The sequence below is a fragment of the Cervus canadensis genome, chromosome 14 (genome assembly GCF_019320065.1).
Source record: "Cervus canadensis isolate Bull #8, Minnesota chromosome 14, ASM1932006v1, whole genome shotgun sequence".
Classification (NCBI taxonomy): Eukaryota; Metazoa; Chordata; class Mammalia; order Artiodactyla; family Cervidae; genus Cervus; species Cervus canadensis.
In genome coordinates this window covers 35,363,921-35,380,665 of record NC_057399.1, presented here as the reverse complement: position 1 = coordinate 35,380,665, position 16,745 = coordinate 35,363,921, and the positions used below count along the sequence as shown (strand labels likewise).

The following is a 16,745-nucleotide window of genomic DNA, read 5'->3' as shown; positions in this document are numbered from 1 at the left end:
GATCACAACTAAGGGTAGGAAAAGATAACGTGCTCATTGAGTTGCCAAGTCAAGCAGGATGTAAGGTCTATTGTGAATAGACCTAGAGACTGTCATACAGAGTAAGTCAGAAAGAGCAGAGCAGAACAAATATAAGGTTGTTTATATGTATAATCTTCCATAAATGTGGAATCAAGAAAAATAGTACCGATGAACTGATCTGAAAAGCGCAAATAGAGACAGAGATGTAAAGAACAAACTTACGGATACCAAGCAGGAACAGGGATGGGGTGGGATGAATTGAGAGACTGGGGTTGACATATATGTGGTACTTTGTTAAAATGGATAACTAATGAGAACCTACCATATAGCACAGGGAAGTCTACTCAGTTCTCTGCGGTAACCTAAATGAGAAGGAAATCTAAAAAAGAGGGGAATGTATGTATACATATAACTGATTCACTTTACAGCAGAAACACAACATTGTCAAGCAACAATTAAAAAAAAAAAGAATGTAAGGTAGCTGTCACCTTGCCAAATAGCAATCAATGTGGTGGGACCAAACATAAAACTGCAAATAAACCTAATGAATTAAAGTAAGGCAAAGTACAGGTATGCTGGGTAATGTTACAATTACTTGTTGCCACGGAAATGATGAGGGAATGAAACAATACCATTATCCAAAAAGTATTTTGTAAATGTTGATACTAAATAGACAATAAGGCTCTTTTTTTCCTTTTTTTTTTTCTTGTTCTCACCTAAACTGTTTCTTGATTTTACAGATTTAGTCACTTGATTGATTGATTGTGTAAGCATACAATCCCTAACCAGAAAAACAGACAAAAATTTCAAGATGAATCATACTTAATATTCTGATCATTGTGATGCATTAAACAGATGTTTGGAATGCCAAAAACAATGAAATAGCTTATTTCACACATGTATACACATGCAGCAATTATTAGTTAATAATGGAAGAACCCATCCAAAATTTTTGCCTGGAGAATCTCAAGGACATAGAGCCTGGCAGGCTACAGTCCATGGGGTCACAGAGTTGGACACGACTGAAGTGACTGAGCACACATGAACAATAATTAGTTTAGGTCTGTTTTCTTGGTCATATTTATGGTTAGACTTCATAAGTTAAGAGGATTTCAGTAAAGCATAATAATTCATCAAATTATAAATCTAAAACATATTTAACATCATAATTTTTTAAGAGTTTCTGCAAATTCTAAGAAAGCAAATACAGTAAGGAAACACTATCAATCTGAAAATATAGATTTTATCATTTGTAGTAGCAAAATAAAAGTGAAAAACCCTAAATATCCAATAATAGGAAACGATCAAGGAAAAAAGTATATATGTGGAATAATATGTATATAATACACTGCCACTTAGTCATTAAGTTGTTGAATAGTTTGTGGGAAAAAATTATAGCATGAAAAGTCATTAAAAGGAGGTATAAAATTATCTATACACATTAAAATAGAATAAATGGAAATAAATGCATCAGTTACTAAATGATAACTGTGATAAATTTATATTGCACTTTCTACATTTTCTAAAATTTCTAAAATTTTTATAATTATTTTAATAGCAAAGTAGGGGTGCTTTAAAATATATGAGAAGATGGAGTAATTTTTAAATATCAATATAAAGAGGCAAGAATGGAGAGAGAGAAAAAAAAGAATTCAGGAAAGAATCTAGGACAGGTGGGACAAGTAGAAAATAATAATATGATAGATTTAACAAAACAAAAATTACATTAAATGTAAATGTAGTATATCCAGCTTAAAAATGTACACTGTAGTCTAGATATATAGTGCTTATAAAAGTATAAGAATGATAAAAGTAAAAGAAGGCCAAGAAATATGCCATCCAAATAACCAAAAGAGTGCTGTGCTATTATTAATTTCAGCAGTAGCATTACCAAATAATAAGTCAATTCCCGATTGAAAAATCTTCACTGCACCAGAAAGATGTAACAATTACGTTTGTATGTAATTAACAGCTTCAAAATGGAGACAATAAAATTAGAACTAAATAAAATTGGATGCATAATCACAATCATAATGGGAGTTTTAAAACATTTCTCGCAGTAGTAGCTAAAATTACTATTTCAAGGCAGACCAAAAGTGTTTAGTAAGCTTATAAAGAAATATAAATAACCCAATTAACAAAATTAACCTCAGTTCAGTTCAGTTCAGTTCAATCGCTCAGTCATGTCCGACTCATTGTGACCCCATGAATCACAGCACGCCAGGCCTCCCTGTCCATTACCAACTCCTGGAGTTTACTCAAACTGATGTCAGTCGAGTCAGTGATGCCATCCAGCCATCTCATCCTCTGTCGTCCCCTTCTCCTCCTGCCCTCAATCCTTCCCAGCATCAGGGTCTTTTCCAATGAGTCAACTCTTCACGTGAGGTGGACAAAATATTGGAGTTTCAGCTTCAGCATCAGTCCTTCCAATGAACACTCAGGACTGATCTCCTTTAGGATGGACTGGTTGGATCTCCTTGCAGTCCAAGGGACTCTCAAGAGTCTTCTCCAACACCACAGTTCAAAAGCATCAGTTCTTCGGTGCTCAGCTTTCTTCACAGTCCAACTCTCACATCCATACATACGGGAAAAAGCATAGCCTTGACTAGACAGACCTTTGTTTGCAAAGTAATGTCTGCTTTTTAATATGCTATCTAGGTTGGTCATAACTTTCCTTCCAAGGAGTAATCTCATGACTGCAGTCACCATCCGCAGTGATTTTGGAGCCCCAAAAAATAAAGTCTGACACTGTTTCCACTGTTTCCCCATCTACTTCCCATGAAGTGATGGGACCAGATGCCATGATCTTAGTTTTCTGAATGTTGAGCTTTAAGTCAACTTTTTCACTCTCCTCTTTCACTTTCATCAAGAGGCTCTTTAGTTCCTTTTCACTTTCTGCCATAAGGGTGGTGTCATCTGCATATCTGAGGTTATTGATATTTCTCCTGGCAATCTTGATTCTAGCTTGGGCTTCTTCCAGTCCAGTGTTTCTCATGATGCACTCTGCATATAAGTTAAATAAGCAGGGTGACAATATACAGCCTTAACACAATCCTTTCCTATTTGGAACCAGTCTGTTGTTTCATGTCCAGTTCTAACTGTTGCTTCCTGACCTGCATACAGGTTTCTCAAGAGGCAGGTCAGGTGATCTGGTATGCCCATCTCTTGAAGAATTTTCCACAGTTTGTTGGGATCCACAAAGTCAAAGGCTTTGGCATAGTCAATAAAACAGTAATAGATGCTTTTCTGGAACTCTCTTGCTTTTTCAATGATCCAGCAGATGTTGGTGGTTTGATCTCTGGTTCCTTTGCCTTCTCTAAAACCAGCTTGAACATCTGGAAGTTCATGGTTCACGTATTGCTGAAGCCTGACTTGGAGAATTTTGAGCATTACTTTACTAGCGTGTAAGATGAGAGCAATTGTGCAGTAGTTTGAGCATTCTTTGGCATTGCCTTTCTTAGGGATTGGAATGAAAACTGGCCTTTTCCAGTCCTGTGGCCACTGCTGAGTTTTCCAAATTTGTGGGCATAATGATTGCAGCACTTTCACAGCATTATCTTTCAGGATTTGAAGTAGCTTATGTGGAATTCCATCACCTCCACTAGCTTTGTTTGTAGTGATGCTTTCTAAGGCCCACTTGACTTCACATTCCAGGATGTCTGGATGCTCTAGGTGAGTCATCACACCACCGTGATTATCTGGGTTGTGAAGATCTTTTTTGTACAGTTTTTCTGTGTATTCTTGCCACCTCTTCTTAATATCTTCTGCTTCTGTTAGGTTCCTAGCATTTCTGTCCTTTATTGAGCCCATCTTTGCATTAACTGTTCCCTTGGTATCTCTGATTTCTTGAAGAGATCTCTAGTCTTTCCCATTCTATTGTTTTCCTCTATTTCTTTGCATTGATCGCTGAGGAAAGCTTTCTTATCTCTCCTTGCTATTCTTTGGAACTCTGCATTCAAATGTGACTATCTTTCCTTTTCTCCTTTACTTTTCGCTTCTCGTCTTTTCACAGCTATTTGTAAGTCCTCCTCAGACAACCATTTGCCTTTTTGCATTTCTTTTCCATGGGGATGGTCTTGATCCCTGTCTCCTGTACAATGTCACAAACCTCCATCCATAGTTCATGAGGCACTCTGTCAATCAGGTCTAGTCCCTTAAATCTATTTCTCACTTCCACTGTATAGTCATAAGGGATTTGATTTAGGTTATACCTGAATGGTTTAGTGGTTTTCCCTACTTTCTTCAATTTAAGTCTGAATTTGGCAATAAGGAGTTCATGATCTGAGCCACAGTCAGCTCCCAGTCTTGTTTTTGCTGACTGTACAGAGCTTCTCCATCTTTGGCTGCAAAGAATATAATCAATCTGATTTCAATGTTAACCATCTGGTGATGTCCATGTATAGAGTCTTCTCTTATGATATTGGAAGAGGGTTTTTGCTATGACCAGTGCGTTCTCTTGGCAAAACTCTATTAACCTTTGCCCTGCTTCATTCCGTACTTCAAGGCCAAACATAGGAACCTGGAATGTTAGGTCCATGAATCAAGGCAAATTGGAAGTGGTCAAACAGGAGATGGCAAGAGTGAATGTTGACATTCTAGCAATCAGCAAACTAAAATGGACTGGAATGGGTGAGTTTAACTCAGATGACCATTATATCTACTACTGTGGGCAGGAATCCGTTAGAAGAAATGGAGTAGCCATCATGGTCAACAAAAGAGTCTGAATTGCAGTACTTGGATGCAGTCTCAAAAACGAAAGAATGATCTCTGTTCGTTCCCAAGGCAAACCATTCAATATCACGGTAATCCAAACCTATGCCCCAGCCAGTAACACTGAAAAAGCTGAAGTTGAACAGTTTATGAAGACCTACAAGACCTTTTAGAACTAACACCCAAAAAAGATGTCCTTTTCATTATAGGAGACTGGAATGCAAAAGTAGGAAGTCAAGAAACACCTGGAGTAACAGGCAAATTTGGCCTTGGAGTATGGAATGAAGCAGGGCAAAATTAACCTAACTGACCTATATAGACCACTAGTCAACAACTTAAGAATATACAGTGTTCAACAAATTAAGAATATATTCCATAAGAACTGAGTATCTTTTCAAGAGTACAGTTACCAAAATTGATTAGGGACTGGACCATAAAGCAAGTCTCAACAAATTTTGAGTGTTTTAATTCTATAGAGTATATACACCACATTACATATTGACCACATTACAGTTCAACTAGGAGGCTATACCAAATATATTTGGAAAATTCTCATGGTAATTAAAAATTACCCTTCTGCATAGCCAAAGGGTCAGAAAATAAATCACAAGGGAAGTAAGAAATTAGAACTGTGAAATTAGAAAACACTGCATATCAAAACACTGCATATTCCATAGCTTTGTGGGATAAAGCTAAACTGTGCTTTAGAGAGAAATGCATAGCCTAAAATGCATATGTTAGTAAAAAGGAAAGGTTGAAAACCAATGATCTTGATTCTTACAAACTAGAAAATTAGAACACTGCTAATTCTATCCCAAGAAAGTAGAAGGAAGAAAATAAGAAAAAGTAAAATTTAGTTTAAAATAGTAAAAAAAAAAATAGTAAAATTTAAAATAAATATACAAAAGAGAGTATCAATAAATCTTACAGGTAAAAGGTGATTCTAAAAGGCAACAAAATTGGTAAACCCTAGCAAAATGATGTAAATGAAAGATGAACAAACAATACTAGGAATTTGAATAGGAGCATAAAACTTTAGAACTTACTAACACTAACTACTATAAGTAACAAAGGGTCCATATTCACAATATAAAACCAACTCCTATAAATATATGTTAAAAACTCAGGCACCTCAACCCCCAATAGAAAACTAGACTTGTGTATGTCAAAAATTAAGGGGGGGACAAAAGGTAGCCATATTGGTCAAAACAAATAAAAAATTAATAAATAATGATGGAAATGCAAGGTAAAGCCACAATGTAATGCCAATCAATACACACCCATCAGAACAGCTAATATTTAAAAGATGAACAATATCAAGTGTTGGTGCGAATCCATGAGGTCTGAGTGAACAGTCCTTACACATATACACTTCTATGGAATTTGTGTGTCATTCCCTGTTAGAAGAATGCGCTCGGCTTTTCAGGATGCAATTTTACAGATAGAACACAGTTAAGCACTCTAAAGTAATGCAGAATAATATATTACATATATATATATATATATATATATATACACATATATATATACACACACACTTTATCCAGTAGTTACAGGTTGTAACTGCATAATAAATAGAAATGCATGCATATGTGAATAAGAGACTAAGAAGAGAATTCAAGATTCTGTCCATTGCAACTGTAATCATAGAGCCAAAAATTCTAAATAACATAAATATCAATCCACCACAAGAATGGATAAATAAATGTTGATGTAGTGGCACAATTGACTACAGTGAATAAGTATGATCAATATAACATCAAGCAAAACATGCCACACATAAAAAATATACACTATATGATTCTCAAGTGGTTCCCTCTTGGGAAGAAAGAGGTAAGTAGTAATTAGGAGGGCAGAAAGCAAACTTCTTGGACTGGCAATATTTTATTTCTTGACCTAGATGTGGTTCCATAAGTAGTTGTTTTTGATAAATTTTCTGAACTATACCTTTACTTTTATGTATTTTTCTCTATTTGTTTCATGTCAGTAAAGTTTTATTAATGGCTATTATTTATTCACACATATATATGTATTAAATCAATTAATTTTAAAAATATGAATTTTATAGCAATGTTTCTCAATGTACAGGATCCAGCCCACTCTTGGACCACAGAAATGTCATGAAATTCCACAGAAAATTTATATGGGTAAGGACCACTCATTCATAACTTGGTGAGCTATTCAATGTTGTTAAAATTTAATGTAGATATAATTGTTAACATTTAATGCAACCAAAAATATTTTTTTAGTTCTTATCATTTTTTTTTTCCTATTGGGACTGGAAATAAAAGGGCTAGATGGGATATAGTGACTTTTACTCTGGGTTAGACTTGTCTCATGATTCTAAATTGTGCTGCTAGCCTATTCAGCAAGTTGAAAGTATGGATCATTGGCTACCAAGACAGACAAGCATCAGAGTACAGATGAATCAGAGCTGGATTTGTAACAGTTCAGGAAAAATAAGCTTCAAGTGCAAAGCCTATTGGTTATGACAATGTCATGTATCAGAAAGAAAAACAAAACCCTGGAATCAGATCTTGTTCAAAGACCACCTTAATCATGTATGAGCTGGGTTGGTGCTAATCAAGCTACTTAATTTTTTTTCTTGATTATGTTTTTATTATTAATGATGAAATAATGGCTAGTAAACCAATGCTATATCCACTAACAAAACTGTCACTAAAAGGCAAAAGTCAAGATGCCAAAGAACATACACCCTTCATTCACTAATATTATTTTTCAAGCTGATTAATTTTCTAAGCCTTTATTTTCTCATCTATAAGATGAAGATGAATTATCTACCTTCCAGATTTATTATACACATTAAAAATAATACAACATGCATACCAGTTATGATTCATGGAAGACATGCTCATTGTGAATAAAATAACATTTCCACGTTCCCATTAAAAAGACACACATGTCTTAAAGAACAATATTAAAGAAGGAAAATGAGTCATCTACAAAACATTTTTTAATGAATTAATATGCAGTTTGATTCTTTATCCTGGCCATGGGACACTCTTTCAAGATACAGAAGATGGTCATCTCTGCAAAGTCATTCAAGTATTGCTCTACAGATCTCTCCCTTACTGGATGCCAAATTAATTGCTGTGAAATAGACTTGGTTGTGCCCTGCTGGTGTTTGGACAGTGCTGTGTATTGCAGAGTGTTTTATAGCTATTAATTACTGTCCTCACAATATTGGCAAGTGGACCACTGCAACCTTCTTGGAGCACTAATTAGACTCTGGTACAAAAAGGTCATGTAACCTGCTGAAGGTCATTCACTGAAGAAAGATTTGAAGACTGCAGGGACTGAAGGGACCCAGCTGGCCGAAAGGTAGTGAGTGAAGTTGCTCAGTCATGTCTGACTCTTTGCGACCCCATGGACTGTAACCCACCAGGCTCCTCAGCCCATGGAATTTTCCAGTCAAGAGTACTGGAGTGGGTTGCCATTTCCTTCTCCAAGAGATCTTCCCAACCCAGGGATCGAACCCAGGTCTCCTGCACTGCAGACAGACGCTTTACCATCTGAGCCACCGGCCGAAAGGTAAAAAATCACAAAATGAAAACTCAGGATTCTAGTATCTAAGCTCAGTTCTGTCATTCACTCTGTAATCTGGGCAAGTCACATAATCTCTCTCCGTTTCACTTCCTCCTATGAAAAATAATAAGAATGGCTCACAGATATTGAGATCTAGATTCTAGGACTATAATAGCCTAAAGTCTCTTGAATAGAAACATGCATTGACAATTTTATCTTTAAAAATATATCTTGCCATTTTTTTTAAAGTCAATAATTGTCTGAAATGTTGGACTCAGTTGCCAAAAGGAACTAAATCCAAGATTGAGTAGAACAAGGCTAGAGGGAGCCCTACAGAATTGTATTTAACCTTCAAAAGACAGTTATGTCTAGGAGACATGGGATTTAGAGCAGGTCAACCAGGCTCCTGTGAGTTTGGCTCCTTCACTTAATAGCTGCATGACTTGGGCAATTAACTTCACTTTTCAAAGCTCGTTACCTCCTCTATAAAACAGGGATAATACTTCTCTTAGGAAGTTATTCTAAAGAGTAAAAGAGATAGTATAGACTAAATACAAAGTAAAAATAACTAAGAATACTTGTTTTGTTTCTAGTAAGGAATGTACCTGGTGGCTGAGATGGTAAAGAATCTGCCCACAGTGAAGAAGACCCAGGTTTGATCCCTGGGTCGGGAAGATACCCTGCAGAAGGGAATGGCTACCCACGCTAGTATTTTTGCCTGGAGAATTCCATGGACAGAGGAGCCTAGTGGGCTACAGTCCATGGGGTCACAAAGAGTCAGACATAACTGAGTGACTAACACTTTCACTTTTCTTTAAGAACCAAGTAAATAATAACTAAGAATATTTGTTTTGTTTCTAGTAAGGAAAGTAAAACATAGGATGGGTAAACTTCTGCTCATCTATACTGACATAGTAATACCTAACACTGAAAAGACTTTTCAATACTTTTAGTAAGAAAATAGGATTCTTCTATTCCTCCTCTGAAATGTTCTAAACTAAGAAAATGTGTTTTGAGTAAACTAAGATCATCTTAGCATTCCAACTGCATACTCTATAGGATGTTATTAGCAAGGGACTTGTGATTATTGATAAAGTCACCTGCATAGTCATCTGGACTGTTTATTCGTTCCTTCATTATTTATTCAGTTATTTAACATTCATATCATTTCCTTAATACTGAGCAAGTAATTGGCATGCATTTGATGGACCCTGAAAAGAACATAAAATCCCTATCTTCAAGGTGCTTCCAGACTAAGAAGGAAGCCTTATATCAACTGCATCTTGAAAGATGAGTAGGATTAAATCAGTTGGATAAGTTTGGGGAGCACATTATGGACAGAGAGAACAAGGTGCTAAAGGGCAAAGATCAGCATGTCAGGTTAGAGAAATGGCAAGGGTTTTGTCATCAGGGCTGCGTGGGGAGAGACTGAGGTCAGGGCACAATTCAGGCTTTCTAACTCTAATTATACTATCATTTGATTCCATCCTTAACTTCTGACCACATCTTATAGATCCTCACTAAATCCCTTGAGGATGCAGTGGTGCTCTATCCTCTGCTCATTTAAAAAAGCTAATCCCAATAGAATGCAAAATGAGAATTTTAAAAGTTCACTAGATATCACACCATAAGCGATACACTTGCCACATTTAAATCATTCAGATGATCTACTGTGAAAAGTGCCCTGAAGATACATTTTAAAAATTGCAGAGAATATGACAATAGATATCCATTAAGTGGGTGGTATTTACCAGACATTTTTGCTTAGATGAGGATACAAAGATGAGTTAAATGCAGCACCTGCCTTAAAGGAAATTTTTATGTAATACGGTATACTAAGATAACTAATACAGGACTGAATATGACAAGAGCCTTAAGAATACTACACGCAAAATACGCTATGACACAGGAGATATAAATGATGAGATCAGAAAGGTTAATCTTGTCACTCCAAACATCCAACTCTGAGATTAGAATCTCTTTTAATTGAAAATGTCTATCTCATGCACAAACAACCTCAGTGTCAGCATTACCATGAGCCCTACAGAACGCACAGCATTTTAATGGATAAACTCAAGGGAGAGGGAATTCTAAGTGGAGGAAGTGAAGACAAAGTTTTGAAGGCAGGAATGTGGGATCAGTTCTCATAGCCAAAAAGTCATGGGCATGAAGCCCCAATGCAGAATCTGTTCTCCCTGATGCTCCCATTCCATCCTCACTTTTCCACAAGGTTCTCAGTGTCTCTTCCAGTTGTCCCACTGTATCTACAATAGGCCAGCTTATCCCCAGACTTCCTTCCAGTTTTCATCCAGATGGTACTATAAATCATCTCCTTTTATCTCCCCAGGGTTTCAGGAAAGGACTTCAGTTTCAGATAAATATATTTTAGGACTATTCTCTTAAGCTTTCTTTTACTAACCAGATCACTGGAAGGTATGCAGAATAAAAGATTTCTGCAAGATAAATTTTCTGTGTGTTTCCAGAATAAAGTCTCCTTAGAGAAATCAAATAAATTCAAGGAAATAACAAATCAATATTTGCTATAAAAACATTCAGAAGTGCACCTGTGACAGATATCCAGTTCTTAGGTTAAGATAGGGTCTGTAATAAAACTGGGAGCCTTTGACCTGTGAAAACTCCTTTGGGTGGACCTGCCTACCTAGTCTCTGTGGTTTGAATCCATGTCAGCTCCATTCTTGATACAGGAGAAAATATTTTGTTTAACCTCCAAGGATATTTCCCAACCTATTCTCCAAAAGTAGACAGGGACCAGACAGTCCCAAGTTTCCCTTTACTGCCTCAGCCAGGAGGGCCCCTTGCATGTATCTGTGCCTGCCTTCATAGATGGAGAATGAGAACCTGCAAATGCAGCATTGCAATGAATAGAGATTATCTGGCAATGGGGCTATAAATAGGGTGCTTTAGAACCCAAAGCACATTCAGCCAGCTACTGTCAGCATAGACTAAGAAAGGAGGCTTTATTATTATAGCAGAAGCAAGCAAACAGGCTTTCCTTGTCAGTAAAAGCAGCACATAATACACTCAACATGCTGGCTGGAGTTAGAGTACAAATCACAGGTCAGTTCTGAAGAGCATAGAGTTTTCTCTCATCATACTTATTAAAGCTAAAAAGCACACCTGGGCAACTTGCCATTGGGAAAAAGAAATTAGTCACTTGGTCTTCCACATTTTCTTGTGAGTTTTAGTCATTGGGTGGGATGTATGTAGACATGTCTCCAAAGTCTCCAGTGAGAGAACGAGATGGTGTAGGTGAGCAGGTAAGACACTGAGTAAATCGACCTGGGGCTTCTGAATACAAGGGAGGTATATCAGCCTGCCCTCCGTGGCTGAGATGAGTAGAACTAGCAGCTCAGGGTGAAGCGATGGATTAAAAGGGCTTTCTATAAATAAGACACGACCAAAGAAGGACTGACCTTCACTGGAGCTGTCCCAGCAGAAGGCAATTGGCCACCAAGTCAAGGAAGCTGGATTGATCACGGATGCTAGAAAGGAGAATGAGATAAGAATGGGTGGCCTAAATGTTCACCTAATGTCGCTCCCATCTTCAAATGCTTTAGTAAACCAATTTCTCAGAATACAAAGTAACAGTCCCTATGGAAGAGCTCATTCCTTTTCATTCAGGGAAAGGCACCTATTCTTCCATAGCCCCATATGGGTTCACAGCTCCCTTGTCTAACCACCTGGCAAAGGCAGGCTCCTCAACTGCAGTCAAGAGTTTGGAATATTTTTTTCTTCTTTTTAAAAAGGTTAGTGTTGCCTGTGTTTTCATTATGAAGAAGGTGGGTTCTAGGAAATCTGAATTACAAGTGCTATTTTGAATGCACTAAGGATATTTATTACATAAAGAAATCCTGTGAAAAATTAATCAGGACTACAGGGGGGGTTGCTTTTTTATTTACCAATTTATTAATCTATATTATGGTCACCTGTAGAGGCAGAAGGAGCCTCATCCAGGTTTGGTTCACTGTCCTGGATGATGATACCACATACACCTCAAAAGAGTATGAGAAGTTTACTACTGACATAAACTCAGGTCTCCAGGAAGCCAGGGCTTTCCTCCCAAGAAGGTCAAAATGGTTTGAGAGAGCAAGGGAAAGAGGCATACCTGGGCTGATCATGGTTAGGAGGTGGGGCCAGGCTGAGAGCACCCACCTTGCAGTGGCCTTGTGGTTTGAATCTCCCGCTGGCACGAAAGGAAGAACTGCCCAGGATTTCTCACCACATGTCCAGAGGTGAGGCACAAGAGGGAGGGGTGAATTTATCTATGGGCTTTCTATTTTGTTCCATTGATCTATATTTCTGTCTTTGTGCCAGTACCATACTGTCTTGATGACTGTGGCTTTGTAGTAGAGCCTAAAGACAGGCAGTTTGATTCCTCCAGTTCCATTCTTCTTTCTCAAGATTGCTTTGGCTATTCGAGGTTTTTTGTATTTCCATACAAATTGTGAAATTATTTGTTCTAGTTCTGTGAAGAATACTGTTGGTAGCTTGATAGGGATTGCATTGAATTGATAGATTGCTTTGGGTAGTATACTCATTTTCACAATATTGATTCTTCCAATCCATGAACACGGTATATTTCTCCATCTGTTTGTGTCCTCTTTGATTTCTTTCATCAGTGTTTTATAGTTTTCTATGTATAGGTCTTTTTTTCTTTAGGTAGATATACTCTTAAGTATTTTATTCTTTTTGTTGCAATGGTGAATGGTATTGTTTCCTTAATTTCTCTTTCTGTTTTCTCATTGTTAGCGTATAGGAATGCAAGGGATTTCTGTGGGAAGACCCAGAGGGGTGGGATGGAGAGGGAGGTGGGAGAGGGGATCGGGATGGGGAACACATGTAAATCCATGGCAGATTCATGTCAATGTATGGCAAAAACCACTACAATATTGTAAAGTAATTAGCCTCCAACTAATAAAAATAAATGGAAAAAAATAATAAAGACAAAAAAATAAAAAATTTTTAAAAACACAATTAAAAAAAAAAAAGAAAAGAGGGAGGGTCATGAGACTTAAAAGCTGTCAGACATCAGACATCAAAAAAAAAAAAAGGAGTCAAATTCCTCATTACAACCCACTAAAGTGACACATGCTGCCTTTGCTTTGTTTAACTCACATTTGAACCTCTTCCTAGGTTTGGAGAATCCACCATCTTAGGCATCTTGTATAGAAATAGGGACCTGCCTTCTAGCCCCCAGGAGCCAGAAAGTCCCAGAAACTGCCACTCTCTGAAGCCTGGAAGCTTGAGTGTAGGTATGTAATACAAGCTAATTCAAGCAGGAAACAAGTTTCATTCAGAGGCCCTGGTTAACGTCCAGCACTAGCAAAAACAGAAACACCAGTCGTGGTGACCTGCTGTAGAGGTTGTGGTGCCCTGACCAAAGTCTTTTCAAGGTGTGAAACTGGCTATAGTCATGGCAACCTGCCTCCCTTGGTTCCTACCTATAAGTTTGGTTCTTCAGGCCTCCTATCTGTGAGCCAGATAGCATCTTCCCACAATTCTTTTCTGTTCAACCACCTGAAGTCAATTTCTGTTATTTGAAAGGAAGAATCCTGACTGGTCACACACACATGCCGAGGCATTCATATGCAGGCATATGTGCACACTCTGAGTAGGGATAATGCACTATAGAGTGAACATAAGGATAGACCAAGGAAATAAGTAGTCTAACTTTGACTTGACAATAAGTCTTTGGTATGGTGCTCAATAACTGGAGTGGCTGTTAGAAATATTTTCTAAAAAGGAAGTATATAAATAGAAAATTATAAGCCCTCAATTTTAGATTCAGCAGTTTTTAAAACCTATTTTGTGTTAAAACCATTGATCACAAGCTATAATTGTAAATTAGTGAGAAATCTTTAGAGAACAACAAGATGGATAATGCAAGTATTTGAGAATGCAAAGTACTGGCTGTGTGAATATACTGACAGAGGCACATATAAACATCATGTGTACCTCAGCAATATAAAAATTGAGTGTGCAGGCAGTTTAGTTGCCAATGATGATCAGAACTTCCCTGTGACAGTCTGCTCTTTAAGTACATGTTTTATTTCATTTCTTATAGAATAGAATTCTTAACCTTGAGGCTACAATTACTGCAAAAATGCTTTATATATCTGTTATTGGATATTGAATTTACTCTCTGTATGTTGTTAGAGGAGAACACATTTGTTAGACTATGTTTGTTGTAGCAAATTGAATTTAACTATCTAAGTTGAAATGTACACATCAGCTCTGTGATGATTTTCTCATTAAAAATGACTGTGCTAACTTTATGTTCTACAAAAATATAAATGTCTTGAAGTTACTGCCTAGTCAAAGAGCAAACTTGTCTCAACTTAATCCTTCATGCAATTTCAGAAAACAAACCTTGTGGTTCTAAAAGACTTATTTATAAAAGCAACAAGAAGCTTCTTTCAGTCACAGAAGAAAATGGATGTCATTGTCTTCTAAATTATGAACAGTAAAAAGTTAAACATATCCATGCATATAGATATAACCACAATGGTATTGCACTATCTAGGTTTGTTATAGTTTTTCTTCCAAGGAGCAAGCATCTTTTAATTTCATGGCTGTCTTTCTCCTAGAGACACAGAGAGGTACATTATGCCCAGGGGCAGAGGATTTTTATTCAGAGAGAGCCCTTGTGGACCTGCCTGAAGATTTTCCCAGCTGGGCCAAGGAAGATTCCACATCAGTATGCATGAGTAGATTACCAAGCTGGGGACCGAAGGACAGCATGCCTGCAATTTACTAAAGATTACCAGCATCACAGAATTGAGAGCATGCTGAATGAATATTTGCAATCTATTCAGTTACTGCCTTCTGCAGCAAGCATTGGGCATTCCTAGAGACAAACACATGCTGGATTCGACATCATCCACAACTGAGTGGAGATAAAACCAAGAAGGGGACCCTTTTCTCTCCAACGCCATCACTGGGCTATTACCAACATGCTTTCAAATTTTTCGGGGACCTAGTTATTTATCCCCAAACTTATATATGAATGTCCATAGCAGCATTATTCATAGTACTTAAAAGTAGAAACAATCCAAATATCCATCAATTGGAGATAAGCAAAATGTGGTACATCCAAACAATGGAATATTATTCAGCAATAAAAATCAAGAAAGTACAGACAGAGGCTATAACATAGATGAATATTAAAAACATTGCATTAATCTGAAGAAGTCAGACATGAAAGGCTATATACTGTATGATTCCATTTATATGAAATGCCCAGAAGAGGCAAATCCATAGAGTCAGAAAGTAGATTTGTGGTTGTCAGAGACTGGGTATGTTGGGAAAAAAAGGGAGTGATTGCTAATGGTGATGACATTTCTTTTTAGAGTGATGAAGATGCTCTAAAATTGATTATGGTGATGGTTGCACAGTTCTGTAAATATTATAAACATCATTTTATTTTACACTTTAATAGATGAATTGTATGGGATGTAAATTACATGCCAATATATATTATTGTGAAATTATTTTAAAAAAGAATCTTGGTGGGGGTTAGAGGGAACTCTGGGGAGGAAGGAGATGGTGAGGGGCTGATTAGAATTATCATAAACTGGAAATAATTAAGTTATTATTGAAGCAACTAAAAAAAGCACCTAAAAGTGATTTAATATTTTTTACAATTATCAGAAACGGGAGCTGGTCATGTACTGGTTCTTTTGGAAGGCTGACTTTGTGATACAAAAGCCAAATATTTTGTTTAAAGACAGAGAGTTGAGTTAGATAACAAAAAAGGCAATATTCTTATCAAATTCTCTGGATATAAGGAATTTTGAGAATCTAATGTTAAAGCTAGATTTGTTTAGCGAGGTGTGTGTGTGTGTGTAGTAATCAGAGAGTGAAGGTGTACAGAAAGAAAGGGTGGACAGAAGATGAGTATTTCAAACTTAAGCGTTCAAGATGGCTCAATCTTGAATTAACCAGGCAACTGAGAAAATCTAATTTCTTTTTTCCATTTATTTTCCTCCTCTTCTCTCTTTGAATTTTCCAGTAGAAAAGACAATTCAGGACCAGCACTCCAATAGTTTGAGCCTGTATGACCTCTCCACTCTCTTGCCTTCTCTATGACGTAATTTCAACCTGTCAGATTTCTTGAAATCTTCTTTGTGTCTCCTCAGTCCATGGGATTTTTCAGGCATGAATACTGGAGTGGGTTGCGATTTCCTTCTCCAGGGGATCTTCCCCACCCAGGGATTGAACCCAGGTCTCCCGCATTGCAGGCAGACACTTTACTGTCTGAGCTACCAGGGAAGCATGCTCAAGAACACCACCAGCAAAATCACTCATTCTTCATTTCATCTGGAAAAGCCACAAAAACTCCACTTGAATGTGCTTTCCCAGTTAGAAACTCCATTAGCAGAAAATATGCTATTCCTCAGCTCAGGTCCAACTCTTACTGTACCTCCTGAGATGCTGCTGTTCTGGGA

General features: G+C 37.2%; 1 long non-coding RNA gene across 1 annotated transcript in view; it reads right to left on the bottom strand.

Annotated features, from left to right (window-relative positions):
* The window catches only part of LOC122453172, a 175,273-nt gene that overhangs the window by 134,717 nt on the left and 23,811 nt on the right, over nucleotides 1-16,745 (bottom strand). The gene's annotated exons all lie outside the window — the stretch shown is intronic.